The following is a 15,370-nucleotide window of genomic DNA, read 5'->3' as shown; positions in this document are numbered from 1 at the left end:
GATAGGATAGGATAGGATAGGATAGGATATGCAGAACAGGTATTCAAAAAGGTATCAGTGAGTGCCCTGAAAAAACATACTCTTCCTAGGGCTTAAATCTGTATTCACATGGGCTGGTGGAATAGCAATATGTGTTCCACATAAATACACTAACTCAAAAACTGCATTTCTGAAGGGTGTGTAAATTGTCGTAGGTTATTCGGAGATTTGGGGTTATTCCATATGTCTTACCAGTTCTTTATTTTCCCCTTGCTTATTTCCCAACTAATTTTTGTTGGTGATACTTCACATTAGGAGGTCTTTGTCTTCACTGTCATTGACTTTTGGAATTGTTTGTTCACCATAGTGTAAGCTGTACCTATGGGAATGTGGCATCATTTTGGACATTCCTCCTACAATATGGAGAAATCACATCAAATATACCAGGATATTTTTATATTGGATATTCTCACTAATACATTTAAGAAACAACGTGGAAGCCAAGCTGAAAGATCTTTAGTGGCTTGACCCAGAAGCTACTGACATAGGTGCCCCACAGCACAGTGTGTGTGCCTTTGCTGCATGAACATGGATCAGCAGTCAGAGGCATCGAGGGCTGGCTGTGACACACTCCTCTGTAAACACACTTGGTTATTGCAGGTCACTGATATTATAATTTGAATTTTATATTTCTATGACCTAAAAATGATCTACAGACCTGTATGATCTACCGAATCAATGGATATTTCTTTCCTTTATTAAAGGAAAAATTGTATCAGTGCTTGGAAAATTATGAAAAAATATCAGTTTCCTGCACAGATCTAAGATTCATTGTTTCGACTAATGTCTGTATGAAGAAAATACACATATATGTATAATTTCTCCAGTGACTTTCAAGCTGTTTTGCTGAATTTTGCACGGAGATAGAGGACTTAGAGACACAATTTTCTAACAGGTTTGAAGTTGAAAAGTGACTAGGAAAAAAAAGGGAGGTGGGACCAGTAAGGCACAGAGTAACATGAGCACATCTCCAACTGCACTAGGCAGGTCATATGTGAAATAGGTGTTTTGGCTGTTTCAGCCAAGGGAAAAGGATTGGTTAGAGCTTAGTTTGTTAGCAAATTCAGCTATAATTCATCTGTAATAAATCAGGCTTTGCTTCTTCTACTGGTCCCAGAACTGTTTGTGGTATGTTTATTTTAGGGTTCTCTGCCTGCCATAAATCTGGGGCTTTTTTTCAAGCAGTGACAGTGATATATTGGTATGACTGTGTTGGCTCCCAGAAGTGGGATTGTGGACATGCTGAACAAACAGATTTCATGTTTCCCTTTTTTATTAAAAAAAAAGGATCACCTATCACCACATTCATCTGTGGTCAGAGTCCATGGACATGGTTTACTCTTGACTAGAAGGGCTATGGAGAAGCTTATTTTTGCTGGGTGAATTTCAATTTGTGTGCTCAAGTTTAATTATTTTTCCTGATGATCTCACTTAAACAATATCAGAATTTTCTGAACAACATGGGACTGGATTGGATCTCCTGGGCAGGCCATCAGTGTTAGCTGACTTTAAAAGTAGCCTTTTCCTTTCAAGACTTTTTCTCTATTTCAGCAGAAGTGGGAGACCAGTTTCCAAGAATAAAAATAAGGGGAAAAAAAATTTGTTTGTCCTGAAAGTATAATGTCAAAAGAGCATCTAACATTGTCAGGAACAAGGTAGGGAAGAATGGGGATGGTGTCAGAAACATAGATCAGGAATGAGAAGCTGGTACTTCCAGTGTGGGCCAGGGGATTTTTGTGTGCAAGTCTTAGTGAGAAACCAAAAAGAAGTGGCACAACACAGGATGGGGGTACCAGGGTGGGGGAGCAGGGGGAGAGCCAGAAGGTGAAGAAGCAGCACCCCGATGGGATTGTATAGCAGTGGAAACACGAGCCAGAGCAGGCTGGGAATTGGAGCAGGGCAGAGCAGGGGGAGGTGCCTGGGCAGGAAGAAGAGAAAATAAGAGACCTGGAAAGTGGTGAGAGAGGGAGTGCCTGAGACCCGAGGATGCTGAACACCCTACACCCAGAGGACCAGAGGACAAGGGCATACATTTATTTCTCTGTTGCCAGAAAACACTTGGAATGGCCACTATGCAACCCCATTTCTTGTCCCTGGCAGTAGCTGGTTTGTATAGGATAGAGACACATGGTTACTTTTTAGCCAGGGAGATTTTATACCAAGGTGGCTCTGTAGGATGCTGCTTCAATTCTACATACCCTGATACTGATTTTTGAAGACAGCCCAAATTTTGGTGTTGATAGCTGACTTTTTACACCTAACCTTTTTGTCTTCTCATAATATGTGTGTGTTAATAGAGATATATGATTAAAGGGAAAATGCCTAGAAACAAAGCCTAAGTATAAACAATGCAGCTGGAATGAGCCCCACACTAAGAGAGAGAAAAGGTTGTTGCTACCTGCTCCTCTCCTCCTTCTCTACCCACAGCCACATAAAATGTGATTTTTTCCCAAACTAGTAACAAATTCATTTGCTGGCAAGGCTAATGGAGAATGGAAACTCAAGGGCAGCTTTTTTTGTTGCACCTGCCGTGTAAATAGACCAACAGCTTAAATATTGCCAAAGTCTTTTCATCCACCATGATGACTTATTAAGTTGTGAAATGTGGGATTGGGAAAAAGGAGGAGCAGAAATGATTGTGAATACTGCTTATATTTTTGTAGTGATGCTCTCAAATAAGGCTAGGACACTGAGGTTTTGAGCTCTACAGTGAGAAAACTTGGACTGAAACAATTTTACATCTCCTCCTCCAGATCCCTTTACATTCTTTCTTGTCTGTGATAACACACACTCTCTGATCTCCCTTCAAGCTTTACCACACAGATTGCTAAAGCCATCTTTTTTTCCCTTTTGACCGGATTATGACACTTCCAGCTTTGAAACATTATTTATGCTGTCTTCTCCTCTCCATTCTTTTCTTCTTTGTGCCATCTCCTTCAAAGACCCACAAAATTTTTATTCCTCATTTAATCCCTCTGGCATGCTTCCAAATGCCCTTAGTCCTTTGCAAGTGCTTCCCGATCTTTTCTGACAGCTTAGATGAGAGTTGGCTCATATAGTTCCAATTATTTGCAAAATTTTTCATAGTGTTTGGGGATCAGGTCTGTTTGAGCAGAGAATATGTCTTTCATTGAATAATCTCTTTTGAAAGATTTTTCTAAAGCTTCCCGTGAACCTCTTTGGTTCACAACAAGGAAAATATGGAAATGAAATGGGAACATTTGTGAGTTCTTATGCTGATTGTGGAAAGGCTGGGTAGCAGCCTGTTGGAGAGATGGAATCCTGGAGTCTTGCCTTTGCCTGGAATGTGTCCATTGAGGCTTGTTTATCATTGGCATAAAGTCTGTTTTAAACAAGCAAATGCCAAAAATATCATCCCACACTTACCTGGATCTCATGCTGACCATCTAGAGGAAAAGTTTCTTCTAATGTGAAAACAAAGCATGGTTGATAAAGATGATATTTGAGAGAAAGAATATGGTCAGATACCAGGTAACACTGGGATAGCTGTTTCTTCCAGAAACTCCTTCCTTTTAAACCATTAGGTGCACTATGGACGCAGTGGTGTTATATCTTCTAATACAACAGAGAATTAAAATTTTTTAAAAATCGAAAACAGGGAGAAAGGTTTTTTTGAACTGGCATTGAAGTTTGTCTGTGCATCACCACAGCCTTTCCTCTTTCTACTGGCCAAACATGAAATGCAGGGCTTTAAGGGCCCAGTTTCACAGGCGCACATCTGGTGAAGTAGAAGGTGTGTCCCTCAGTCCCTGAACTGCATCCCAGCGTTTTTGCTCTAAGTTACATCATACCTGATTGTTTCCCTTCAGCTTCGTGATTCTGCAGGGAAGACAAATGTTTATGGAATTATAGCAAGCTGAGCTCCCCAGGCACACTCTCAAAGTGTGCCTGCTTCTATAAAGTGGGAAAGCTTTGATTAATAGGAACAGCACTAGACTTTAAGGTGCACTTTATTTCATTGATGAACTTTGAGGTGTCTCCTGCAGTAACAGTTTTGTAAACTGTAATCGTTAACATCCCTTATTCAGGATTTACAGGAATGACTAACATTGCCTATTTTTTCAGGCTGCTACAGGGATAAATAATTGATGTTGAAGAAGCAAATCAGGATCTCTTTGGGAAAAAAATAGAAAAAAAAAGAATAGTGTGTGGGTTTTATAACCAGCAAATCATTTTTCTGAGGTGCCTGTTAAAGTACATGGTGTGATGTGACTGTTTTATAAAAGAGGGAAGGGTGATGTGTGGGCTCCATTACATAATATTATTGCAGAGCTTGAGTGGTGAAGGGGCACAATGGAAAAGGGATATCATGGAAATCAATTTGCAAAAATTAAAGTGTTTGCTCAAAACCTCCTCCATAACAGGATTAATGCCAAAGAAATTAAAAATTATGTAAGAGGAATAGTTGAAGAGATAATCCAGGATGATCCAAAGGATTTTGCAGATATCTCTTTAATGTTAACAATCTTGTCATTAAATCTAGCAATTTAATGAGCTGCAATTTTCATTGGGACAAGTACAGTTCCATGTACATGCTTAATCCGCTTTTTATTTTGACATAGATCTAAGCTCGATACACTTGTTTTAGAGTATCATGTTGTGCATTAGTACACATATATTTAGCAGTGCACTCCTGTTGAAGGCAGTATATCTGTGATGATTAAAAAGCCCAGGATGTGGTTCATAAACCATTACTTTCAGGGATGTCTGAAACAAGTGCTTGAAATCCTGCTTCATACTCACAGTGATGTATAGCACCGGCTTGTATCTGCAGTTTCATCTGTCTCTTGGTGTTTGGTGCTATCAGGCATTTTGACACATTCTACTTTTATTGGCTGAAAAACAATGAAATAGTTTTATATAGAAATAAGAATAGAATGAGCCGGTTGTCTTCACAAGAAAAACACTTTAGGAAAGGTGCTGCGATTTCCGTGGCGATTAAATGGTGCCTCTTGAATTTGGATAAATATCCTTGTGCAGTTACATGACTGTTTGTAAGAATGCAGTGAAGACAATTTGGGTTCGTCTTCATCTCACAGGTCACACCAGGAGCAGCATGTGATGAGAGGTGACTCTTGGCTGGTTTCTTATCATGTGCTCTGTTGCTGCGAGTCTGCTGCAGTAGGAATGTGTTACAAAAGTCAATGAGTGATTGCTGCCCTTCCCTCTCCTGCCTTTTGCTCTCTTTTTACTGCTTACTGCTCCTGGAGCTTTCTTGAAGCAAGTTGAGTGCTGTCCTTAGCAACTCTCCTTGAAGTTTGTTGCTCCAATCAATCTCTTCTTCCCATGAATAATCCCAACTTTCTTTCTTAAAATATTAATTTTTGCTTCACTTGGGCTTCCCTTGCTTCAGCCAGCTCTCTTTGCAACACAGCACACGTCTCTTCCTCTGAATGTGAAGTGTGCAGATCAACTCAGTGTTTTATAATGTCCTAATTACTGTACTCACAGGTTACTGGGTTACAGCAGTACGCCAGAGGGTCAATGAACCTTTTAAGTTAAATGAGGAGATGTATCTTCATGGGACCTAATTAGAAGGTGAAGTTAATAAAGACAGAAGGGAAAAAAGCCAGTAAGAAAGTCAGATACCTTCAAAAGCTGTTGAAAGAAGTTGTCTATTGGGCTCTTTTTTAGTACTAGCTGGCCTTTCCCAAGAGGGGTACTGTGAGGATCGTTGTGAGAGCCTGATGACCAGCGCTGGAGGCTCCCAAGGAGGTTCCAAGGCTTCCCTGGGGAAGTCAAGGATCTACACCTGCACATCCTTATGACACATCCTAACAGGAGAGACCAGAGGAGCCAGAGGAACAGCAAGGAATGTGAATAGCTGCTTGCATGGTGTTGGGAGGCTAAGCAGAGGATGGGGAAGCAGTAGATGTAGTTTCCTGATGCTTTCTGCTTTAATGCTACCTGGGAACCATGTGCCAGAGGAGGAGAGTCTACTGGAGGCAGAGACAACTTCCAGGGCAAATAAACTAAGACATCTCCTGTTGAAGAGCGTGAAGACTGTTAGACCATAGACTTTTACTGATGCCATGTATAATGGGACCCCTACATTTTTATGGGGACTTTTTCTGGGATTTTGAAACATTATTCTGAAGCACTGGGAAAAAGAACTCCTCCCAGACTCAGCATTTCTGAATCATTCAATTACAATGTTGTTTTTAAGAACTGTACATGGAATGAAAATAGATGTTGTCTCTCCCACGCAGCCTTGGGCAGAAAAAATCATTATGAGTTTGGAATGGTGTTTGTTGACACCACTGAATTGTATTTGAAAGAGAAATTGCTCTGCACTGATTTACTTCATTATTAGTGATTCCATACTAAGAATAGAAATCTATTATTCTTATTATTCTGTGTTCATGTTCCTCACAGGAGTTTGTGTAAGCAGGTCCCCATATCTGTGTGTAGAAACCTACTGAATTCTGTGTGAACTAAAGATTGAGATGTATTTTTTTTTACACAAATGCAATTTGCTTGAAAGGGCAAGACTCTGGATTTGACTTTCACACATAAATCTCATTTCCCACTTTATATATGTTCATTTTATCCTCAGATTCTTTCACCCTTTCATCAGCAGTGCAAAGTTAAATCCTCTCTGGACCCTAAACAGAGGTAGGATTCCTGGTCAGTATGTAAAATATACCTCCTCCTCAGTGTTTGGGTGTTTGCTAAGCACAACTATAATCTTTTATATTTATTTAATTATTTTTATAAGAACTTTACTCTTTTTTTCCTGTGGTTTTTAATGTCTGTTTGGATTTTTGATTTTTTTTTAGACAGAATGAGAATTAATAAAACTTCTGTGATTTAATTTTCATGACTTGTTGGCCCAAGAATATATTCTTTATGTGACAATAATCTCTTAGAAAATTTCTCACCTGTTTTATCTTGTGGGCCAGACATGATGAAAGGATTCTCCAGGCAGGTTCATGGCACTGTCTGTCAGTCTGGGTGAGCAAAATTATTCCTGCTTTGCCAAGTACAAGAGCCTGCTGCCTTTATGCTTTGGAAGTGTGGGCTCCTTGGTGAGTTGGGTCACCCATGGAAAGAAGAGCAACACAAGTCTCTGAGAATGTCAGATGGACCTACAGCCTTAGGTGATCATAGAACCATAGAGTGTTTTGGGGTGGAGAGCACTCCAAAGGCCATGTAGTTCCAACCCTTCTGCCATGTGCAGGGACACCTTCCACTGGACCAGGTTGCTCAAAGCCACATCTAGTCTGTCCTGGAACACTGCCAGGGGTAGGACAAAACTCTGGGTGCTTGAGGATGTACAGAAAAACTTTACAGTCCACAGGCACCAGCACTGCCATAAATTCGGACATTGCTGCTGGAGGTGGCTCATCCCAGGCGGCCCCTAAAGTGCTGCTGGCAGCAGCCCTTTGTTGACTCCTGTTGGCAAGCAAGGAGTGGAGAGAGCAGCGTGCCAGCTGAATTTCCTTGTTACTTTGGTGTGCCTCAGGGTGTTGCTTTGAAAAAACAATTCCCTACCTGAACTAAGAAGCAGTTTTGAACTTGCAGTGAACAGAAGTCAAATTACAAAGGTCAATATTAAAAGAAAGAGTTTCGTTTATAATGTGGATGAAATATTCAGAATCATGCAGAGAAATGTTTGGGCAGTGAAATTTGCCTGATGGATCTGGAGTTATCTCAGGTGAATGACACTGCCTTAAAGTAGCTGATGGCAGGGCTGTGCAAGTAGATGGTCAGGCACTGTGGTTCTTTCTTGTGGGTTTGTGTGTTTTGGGTTTTTTGTTGTTGTTTTGTTTTGTTTTATTTTGGTTTTTTGTTTTGAAAGAGTAAGAGAGATTTCAGCAAGTATTTTATCCCCAGATCCTTTGCATGACTGAACTTCTAGTGGAACTGAAGCACTTTGGGGCCTGCTGTGAGATGACATCATCCAGCAGAACAGCAAACACAGTGGGTGGGAATGCCTGTTTACAGAAAATTAAGATAAATCTAGATCTATCTGATTTGTCCTTCAGCAAGGTGTTTGAGATACCCCCATTTGTGAGAAAACATGGGGAAATGGTAAAGTGAAAATGAGGATGACTGAGGAAATTATGCCAGCCTTCCCAGGAAATGGGGATGGACTCTGTGGATGTCACATGTGTCAGTGTCCTTGAAGCAGCCTGTCATCATGGATGAAATCAATTTCTATTCAGGAGATGCAAAAAACCTTCTGTAAATCTAGAAGAGGGAAGCTGGTTTTTTTTTAGTATTATAAGGCATGGAAAATAATTTGGGTAAATGTTGTAAAAAAAGCAATTGCTTCTTGTGTGTGGAAGTGACCTATGGAAGCAAAGTACTCAGCTGAAGAGTAGCACTGAAAGAAACACAGAATTCCTTCATAAAACAGTTCTCTGTAGCTTTGATTAAATATATTTTTATATTACTGAAATAGAAGTTATAAGCTGTATATACTGTGCTGTAAGCCTTGCACAGTTGAGATGTCTGTACTGTTTCCCATTTATTTGTCCTATGCTTTTGCTAGATTTTTACCAGTCTTCTGCACAGTAACACTTTTACTGGGTTGGCTTACACAGTTCACAAGGCTATATTTATCACCCATTTTCTGCTAAAGCAATCCTCATTGGGTTTTTTTCCAGTTGGTATAGCTTCACCAAAGTTCTTACTTGTATTAGGTTTGTAAAAAGATTAAGAGCTGCACTTCCTTTTATAGAGGAATAATGTGTAACAGTTTCTGTATCTTCAATGAATTTAGAAAATTCATTGAAGCACTGAATGTGACCACTGAGATGAAAAATGTGCTTTTTTTGAAGTCATTTGGTCCATTCATTTCTGTGGACCTCCAGTCCCAGCCCAAACACAGCTGCTGGTTCCTCAGAAGCTTGTCCCTTTAAGCTGTCAGTGTTCGTGTTGTCTATACCAATATTCTTGGGGCATACATTTCCCCATACATTATTAACCCAATTTTCTTAATAAAGCAGGGCCAGTGCAATCATGGTTTTGTGGGCAGAGAGAGGGAAGACTGGTTAGCAAACAGTGAATGCCAACTCACACCTGCACTGAACTCATTGAAAAGTCCCATTATCTGAATACTGAATGCTTAGCCTTGATGACATGGGGGTGTCTCACTGCAGTGTCTGAATAGCTCCCAAGGCTGACTGGCTGCATGGGGGAGGGTTACTGCCACATCTTTTTCAGTAGGAAAGAAAGATTAGAAATGAGGTTGTCCTTCAGCATGAATGATTTGTCCTGAGAAAATTCATAGGCCGACTGGGAATTGAGTTTACTTCAAGGGCCACTCTGATGTTTTAGTAGAAAGACCAGAAATATTCCAATTGTCCAGTCAGAGCAATAAAATGGAGGTCGTATCAAACATGGACAACTAATATAAATCTTCCAGAGTAATTCTAGGCAAAATGTCTTAATTCTGTTCCAGAAGTCTTTTCTGAATTGCAGAGAAGTTATCTGTCAGTAAGTCAAATGGCCTTAACAATGTGTGGGCTGATGGTCTGAAGTCAAAATCAATTCCACTGGTTAATTATCGGTCAATCACTTACAGTTCTTTAAAAAATGCACTAATGAAGTTGCTCTGATTAGAAATATAAGGATATTGCATTGCTGGGATTTCCAAAGTGCCAGAACTTTCCATCTCCTTAGTCATACAAGGAGCACCTTTCAATTCCCTTGCTAAGGTTACTCAAGACACTTCACTGAAATCTGCCCTCTATTTCAAGCTAGAAGCAAATTAATGTCATATTATGTGCTTTCTCTGAGCTTAGCTGATGGATAATATTTTAAAATATTATTTTGAAGAAACTCTAATTGTCACAACAAATCTTTTTTTGGTAAACAGAATCTTCACATTTCTTTTAGTGCTTTATTTTCAGGCAATGCAGGCTATTGAAATGCATGAGAGGAAATTAAATGCCTGTGATTTAGTAAAATGTTCACTTAACAAACCAGTGGTTTTGCTTATTAGCATTTTCTAGCAATTAAAATGTTTCTGGGTTTCAATTAAGGCAGTATATGCTTGTTCCATACACCTGGATTTTCTTAAGTGTAATGTCTCTTGTTCTCCCCTTTGAGATAAATTCAATACATGGGTAATTCCATATTTCTTTCTTTTTTCTTTTATTTTGGCATCACTTCTCTAAGCTCCAGCCAAAAGGAAAGCATTGCTATGCTACAACATGCAAGATTAGGACATTCCTTAGAAAGCCTAGTTTTGCAGGTGTAGGACAAGGAGAGAGGAAATAAATTATATAAGAGAAAATTAAGAGGAAAAAGAAAAAAAATATTTTCTTTTCTTTGGAAATTATATGTTTCTGTATTGCTTTTTGTTTGGGCAAGAAAATTAAATCAGCATGACAAATTCTGAAGACAGTAAAATTATGTGAATTTGGAAAATTTCGTCTTTACACCTGCAATGGAAATGGTCACATGGATCCCTTTGTCAGCCTCATTTCCCTGGAGCCTCTGCCTGTGCTCAGGCCACGGCTGTGAATCACAGCTCCCCAGATTGTGACCCACATGCTGTGTCTGCAGAGGTGTTTGGTCCTGAGCAAACAGGACCCATGGGAGTCTCAAGGGACTGCTGTTCCAACAAATTGAGTCAAAGCTTTACTAGCAGATTGGTTAATGTCATCTGCTCTGAGTCTGTATGCTGGATTTTTTCCTGGTGGCAAAACAAAACAGGAAAATAATAATTATTGAGCAACCTTCAGATTTTGCTATGAATAAGTATAATTGCAAAAACCAATTGGCTTCAGTTCTCACTACCAGAGCAAAAGCGAGGCTGAAACACAGAATTAAGTGACTTGGCCACAATCATATCAAAGCCAAGAGGGCAAACACTGAACTCACATAACTTGAAGGTCTTGCCTGCACGAACCTTCAGCTGGGTCTAAATGTTGGAGTTCATCTGATGCCACCTCTAGCAAGATGCATGGAAAATGATTTTGTAATTGTACAGTTCCTACTTTGTCTTGAGAAAATAAAAAAAACCCCAACAAACAGAAACCTGAATAAAAGAGGAAAACACTTTTTTCTTTCCTCTTCCTTTTCCTTTAATTTTCCATTTGCTTTGTTCATTTCAGATGCAGGAAACCTATGGAGTATTTACAGTCTATTTATTAGCAAGAGTTATCCCCCATCTCCACTAATACATTTAGTGAAGGCAAGTCTGCATCATTTCTGCCAAGGGACTTTATATTAGACAGAGGATAATGTTAAACTTTATAGATGTCAGTGATCATTTCCAGTGGGAATTTACTACATTGGCTTGATTTTGTGTTTCTGAGACTCTCATTACAGCTGCGCCAGGCTGTATATGGCAGTTTTGGAAAAGGAGAAGGCTCAGTGGGGATTTCAGTGTTCCCAGCTTAATGGTTTTTGTTAACAAAAAATAAAAGCAAAGACAGCAATCAGGGATGAGTTTGGAGAGCTGCAAGGAGTCTAACAAGGAATACCCACAGTGGGGACGATTTGAGCTGGCTCGTTTCCCCCTCTGGAAGTCCTGCTGCTGCCTGTGCTGCCTGGGAGCGCAGGTGTGGATGGCAGTGGCGCAGAGCTGGAGGCAGGCAGGGGAGGAGGAGGAGAGGAAAGCACTGCCAGCAGGGTCTGCACAAGGGTTAGGACCACCAGCTAAGGATAAAATACATCTTAAAATACATCTTAAAAAAGATGTAAGTAAATCTTGCACCTTAATTATGGATGTCTTGTAAAGGAGTTCTCCTAAAGGAAATATTCAGGTTGCCAAGTTTAGACAGAGGGACAGATGGGCACTTTTTGGAGGCCAGTGGAGAGAAATCCTGACTGCCTATATTTTAGGAACCTGAGTCAAATTCCTGGTTCCCCAGATATATGTATAACACTCTCCTCTTTAAACTACTGAATGGAAATTAGGCACTGCTGAAGGAGGCAGAGGTAATAAATTCTCCTCTCTGTAAGGAACTGCCTGGTACAAGTACTAACTGAGGACAAGGCACTCCTAGGCCCATTCCCAGGATTATAGCTCCTCTTGTTTGCAACCCACAACGATTCTTTGGTGTAAAACATACAGCCAGTTTAAGGGCCAGATGCAGATTTCCATCTCTCAGGAATGTGTCCTATTAAAATCTTAACCATCCAGGTGAACAAATCTATGAAATAAATATGACTGAGCAGAGAGGTTTCTTTAACCACCTTTGTTATCCACAGGCTTCAGGAGTTTTAAGTATATTCTGGAATGAACCACTAAACATAAATTTTGTGCATTCCTAACATTTAAATTGTCTTTGTGATAACCATGGTGACCGTTACAGCTAAGAAAAACTCAAGCGGGGAAAATACACACTTGTTTTAAATTAACAAATGGAAACTAGAATGGGAAAATGTGGTTAAAAGAGCCTAAAGAAGCTAACTGCCACTGCTGATGATCACTTTGGTGTTTAATGCAATCTTCATTCTTTCTTGACTTATTTATTACTATATAATTCTGTGCATTCAAGCTAATTTTCTGCTAGTATGTGAGAATAGAGGAGTAATTTTTGTATTCTTCTTTCTTTAACTGAAAAAATCCAGATACATTTTAATAAAGAGGCTCCAATTTCTGATCTGATTTGTGTGCAAGAGCCCAGACTCTCAAGGCTACAGAATGAGATATGTATAGTTCCACATGGCTTTCAAGGGGTGAGGGGGCAGACAGATGCCTGCATATCCTTCAGGAGGTAGTCCTAGCACAGAGAAAGTTCAAGTGGTTGTAAGGAGATTTATGCTTTAATGGAGTATGTTTTAAAGGTATCTAGAGACCTGCCAGTGTAGGCACACATTGATGAGTGTATATCAAAACAGCCAAGCAGGCTAAGTACCTAACTTTTGTAATTTGTGTGGAAGTTAGGTGCCTACCATATGGAGCCAAGTTAAAAATCTCCCTAGCTGCTACCTGTGCCTTGAGCTGTCCAACATGCCTGTGTACTTAGTTTCAGCCTTACACATTTGTACCACCTATGAAAACAACATTTGATCGTGACTGCAAACTCTAGCCATGCTGTGGAGTATTTACCATGGAAATGACCAATAAAATTAGGGGCATTGTCACTGAAGTGAAAATATTTTGTATGGCTCTAGATGTAAGCTACCATTTCAGATTATTTTGGCAGCAATGACTCACTAGAAATCCGTGCCAGTGACTATGGAGTGGTGAGGGATAAGCCCGGTTGTTCTGGCAAGACCTCACAAGTACTGTTCTGCAAGAAGGAGCTTTTCTCCCCAGCAAGTCTTTTGACCACAACTGGCTGGAAGGAAATCAGAGCCAGTGCTTGGAAGAGAGACTACAATTTGTGCATCTCCGAGTCCCCCAAGAGAGGCACTGGCAAAGGCTGGATGGTGGGCGAAAAGAGAGAAGCAGAAGAGCTGAATTTAAATACTTTACCAGCAGGCTATTGTCTTTTAAATATTCATGGTTTTCTTTCATTAAAATTTTCCAATTTCTAATTAGAATTGGATGGGCAAGTTCTGTAAGAATGATTTTGGCATAAAAGCTGTTTCTCCATCAGCATGTTACCACATGGGAGTTGCATAAGTCTCCATTCTCTCATGTGATGTGGTCTCACCAGGCTCAACAATAAGATCATTTGGCCTCTGAATAAGGCAGGGTACCATGAAGGAGAAAGACAGTTTGGGGCTGAATTGACATTTAACTACTATCTGAGGAATATTCAATAAACCAGAAATAATTTATTCTTTAACATTCTCTGAAATATCTGGAAATTCTTTGTCACCACAAAACCTTTCAACACTCTTGGATTTTTTTTCTCAGTATTTCTGTTCAGCAGCAACCAAAGAAACTCTTTTCAGTACAGTGTTAAAGACAGATTTGAATAACCCCTGGGATTGTGATTCTAATATTTTATAGACTCCTGAATCACTGAAGAAGACCCCTTCCTTACCCAGACTAAGTACTGAAAGGATCCCCTGTGCTCTGAGCCCTTCTGGGCTCTCTGCGAAGGGAGAGCCCAGAGCAAGGGGCTCAGTGGCCCCAGCTGGGAACATGTCAGTGCAGGCTCAACAATAGCACTGCTTTCTTTGCTTTCTCTGGAAATGAAACCTAAGAATTTTGTTCCTGAATATCTGCATGAGGAAAGTGCTGTTACCTCTTGTTTGGTTGACGAATCTCATAAAACATAAGGCCACAAGAAGTGTGCCACAAGTCCAGACACTGGAGTGAGAATACGGGCCGGGTGAAGAACCAACCTTTCATTTTTTACGTAGAACTTTAGCTTTTCAAAAAAATATTTGACTGGAACTATTCTAAATAAACTTATTATCATAATTTAACTGGAAAGTCTAATTGCACATTCAGGATAATTGCATTCACAGCAGAGCAATTGTATAAACACTTTAAATATTTTTTTCAGGTAATGAAGAGACTAAAAAAAAATCACAAATTATTTTTATAAATTACAAGCATAAAATAAGATAAATGTGTATAATACATTCCCTAGAAATTGTTTTGTGCTACCCAGCACTATATCTTCCTTTCCATTTATCAGTGATGGTGAAAGTTATTGAATGGAAACTCTTGCAAAAGAGTTTAGCTGGAAATGAGATTAAGGCAAAGTCACCAAATGGAAATTCAAATTTTATATGTTTTTTTGCAGCACAATTACATTTCAGTAATTTTGTTTAGTATGGTTTTAATATATTGCTCATTTGAGGCCTGCTGAATAATTTCATGGGAAGAACTGTGTTGTTACTGGAAGAAATTTCTTGTCATTGCAAACAGCAGGAAAACACAGTTATTAAAAACTGATAAAATATTGGTATTTTTACTGCAAAATAACTAGTAGCTGTTATTGGCATTGCTTAGAATTCATTTAATTTACTTTGTTTTCAATTAGGGTTGTGCATACAGAGAAGTTTGCTTAGGGTTTTGCTGCTAGCTGAACAGAAGCAGAGTGAGAGATACAGCACTTCAATGCAGTATTTGTAGGAAAAACACCACACATTCCTGCTGGAGCTAATAAAACTGCCTGGGGCTAAGTCTGCTTAGTATTTGCCATTAGCTCTATTTTCATTGCTTTATCACTACACAGAACTGCTCAAGCTGAAATTTGCTACGCTTGCCTCTGCCTTAGGTGGGATTTTTTTAAATATTTCAACCATAATTCCTCAGCTCTTCCCAAGAACAAATTTAGGAAGAATAAGTAACACGTAAGTGGTTTCTGCTTCTCTTGGGCAGTGTGCTAAAGACTAGCAGAGGGCTAAAATTCAGGGTGTGTTGCCTGTAGGGAAACATTATTCATTACCCTCTGCCAGGAGAGCTCATGGTAACAGGTCTGTGTCTCTGGGGGCCACA

At 39.7% G+C, this 15,370-nt stretch overlaps 1 protein-coding gene across 37 annotated transcripts in view; it reads left to right on the top strand.

Annotated features, from left to right (window-relative positions):
* The window catches only part of LOC116440251 (collagen alpha-1(III) chain-like), a 295,630-nt gene that overhangs the window by 206,633 nt on the left and 73,627 nt on the right, over positions 1-15,370 (top strand). Inside the window, exon 16 of one of the 37 annotated variants that reach the window (XR_004238487.1) lies at positions 5,512-5,694. The exons of the other annotated variants lie outside the window; for them this stretch is intronic. The gene's annotated coding sequence lies outside the window, so the exon portion shown is untranslated. Of the gene's footprint in view, positions 1-5,511; positions 5,695-15,370 lie in introns of those variants that run through there. 37 annotated transcript variants of the gene reach the window in all.

The sequence above is a fragment of the Corvus moneduloides genome, chromosome 2, assembly GCF_009650955.1.
Source record: "Corvus moneduloides isolate bCorMon1 chromosome 2, bCorMon1.pri, whole genome shotgun sequence".
NCBI lineage: Eukaryota > Metazoa > Chordata > Aves > Passeriformes > Corvidae > Corvus > Corvus moneduloides.
The sequence above is the reverse complement of the archived record's forward strand: the minus strand, read 5'-3'. Positions and strand labels throughout refer to the sequence as shown.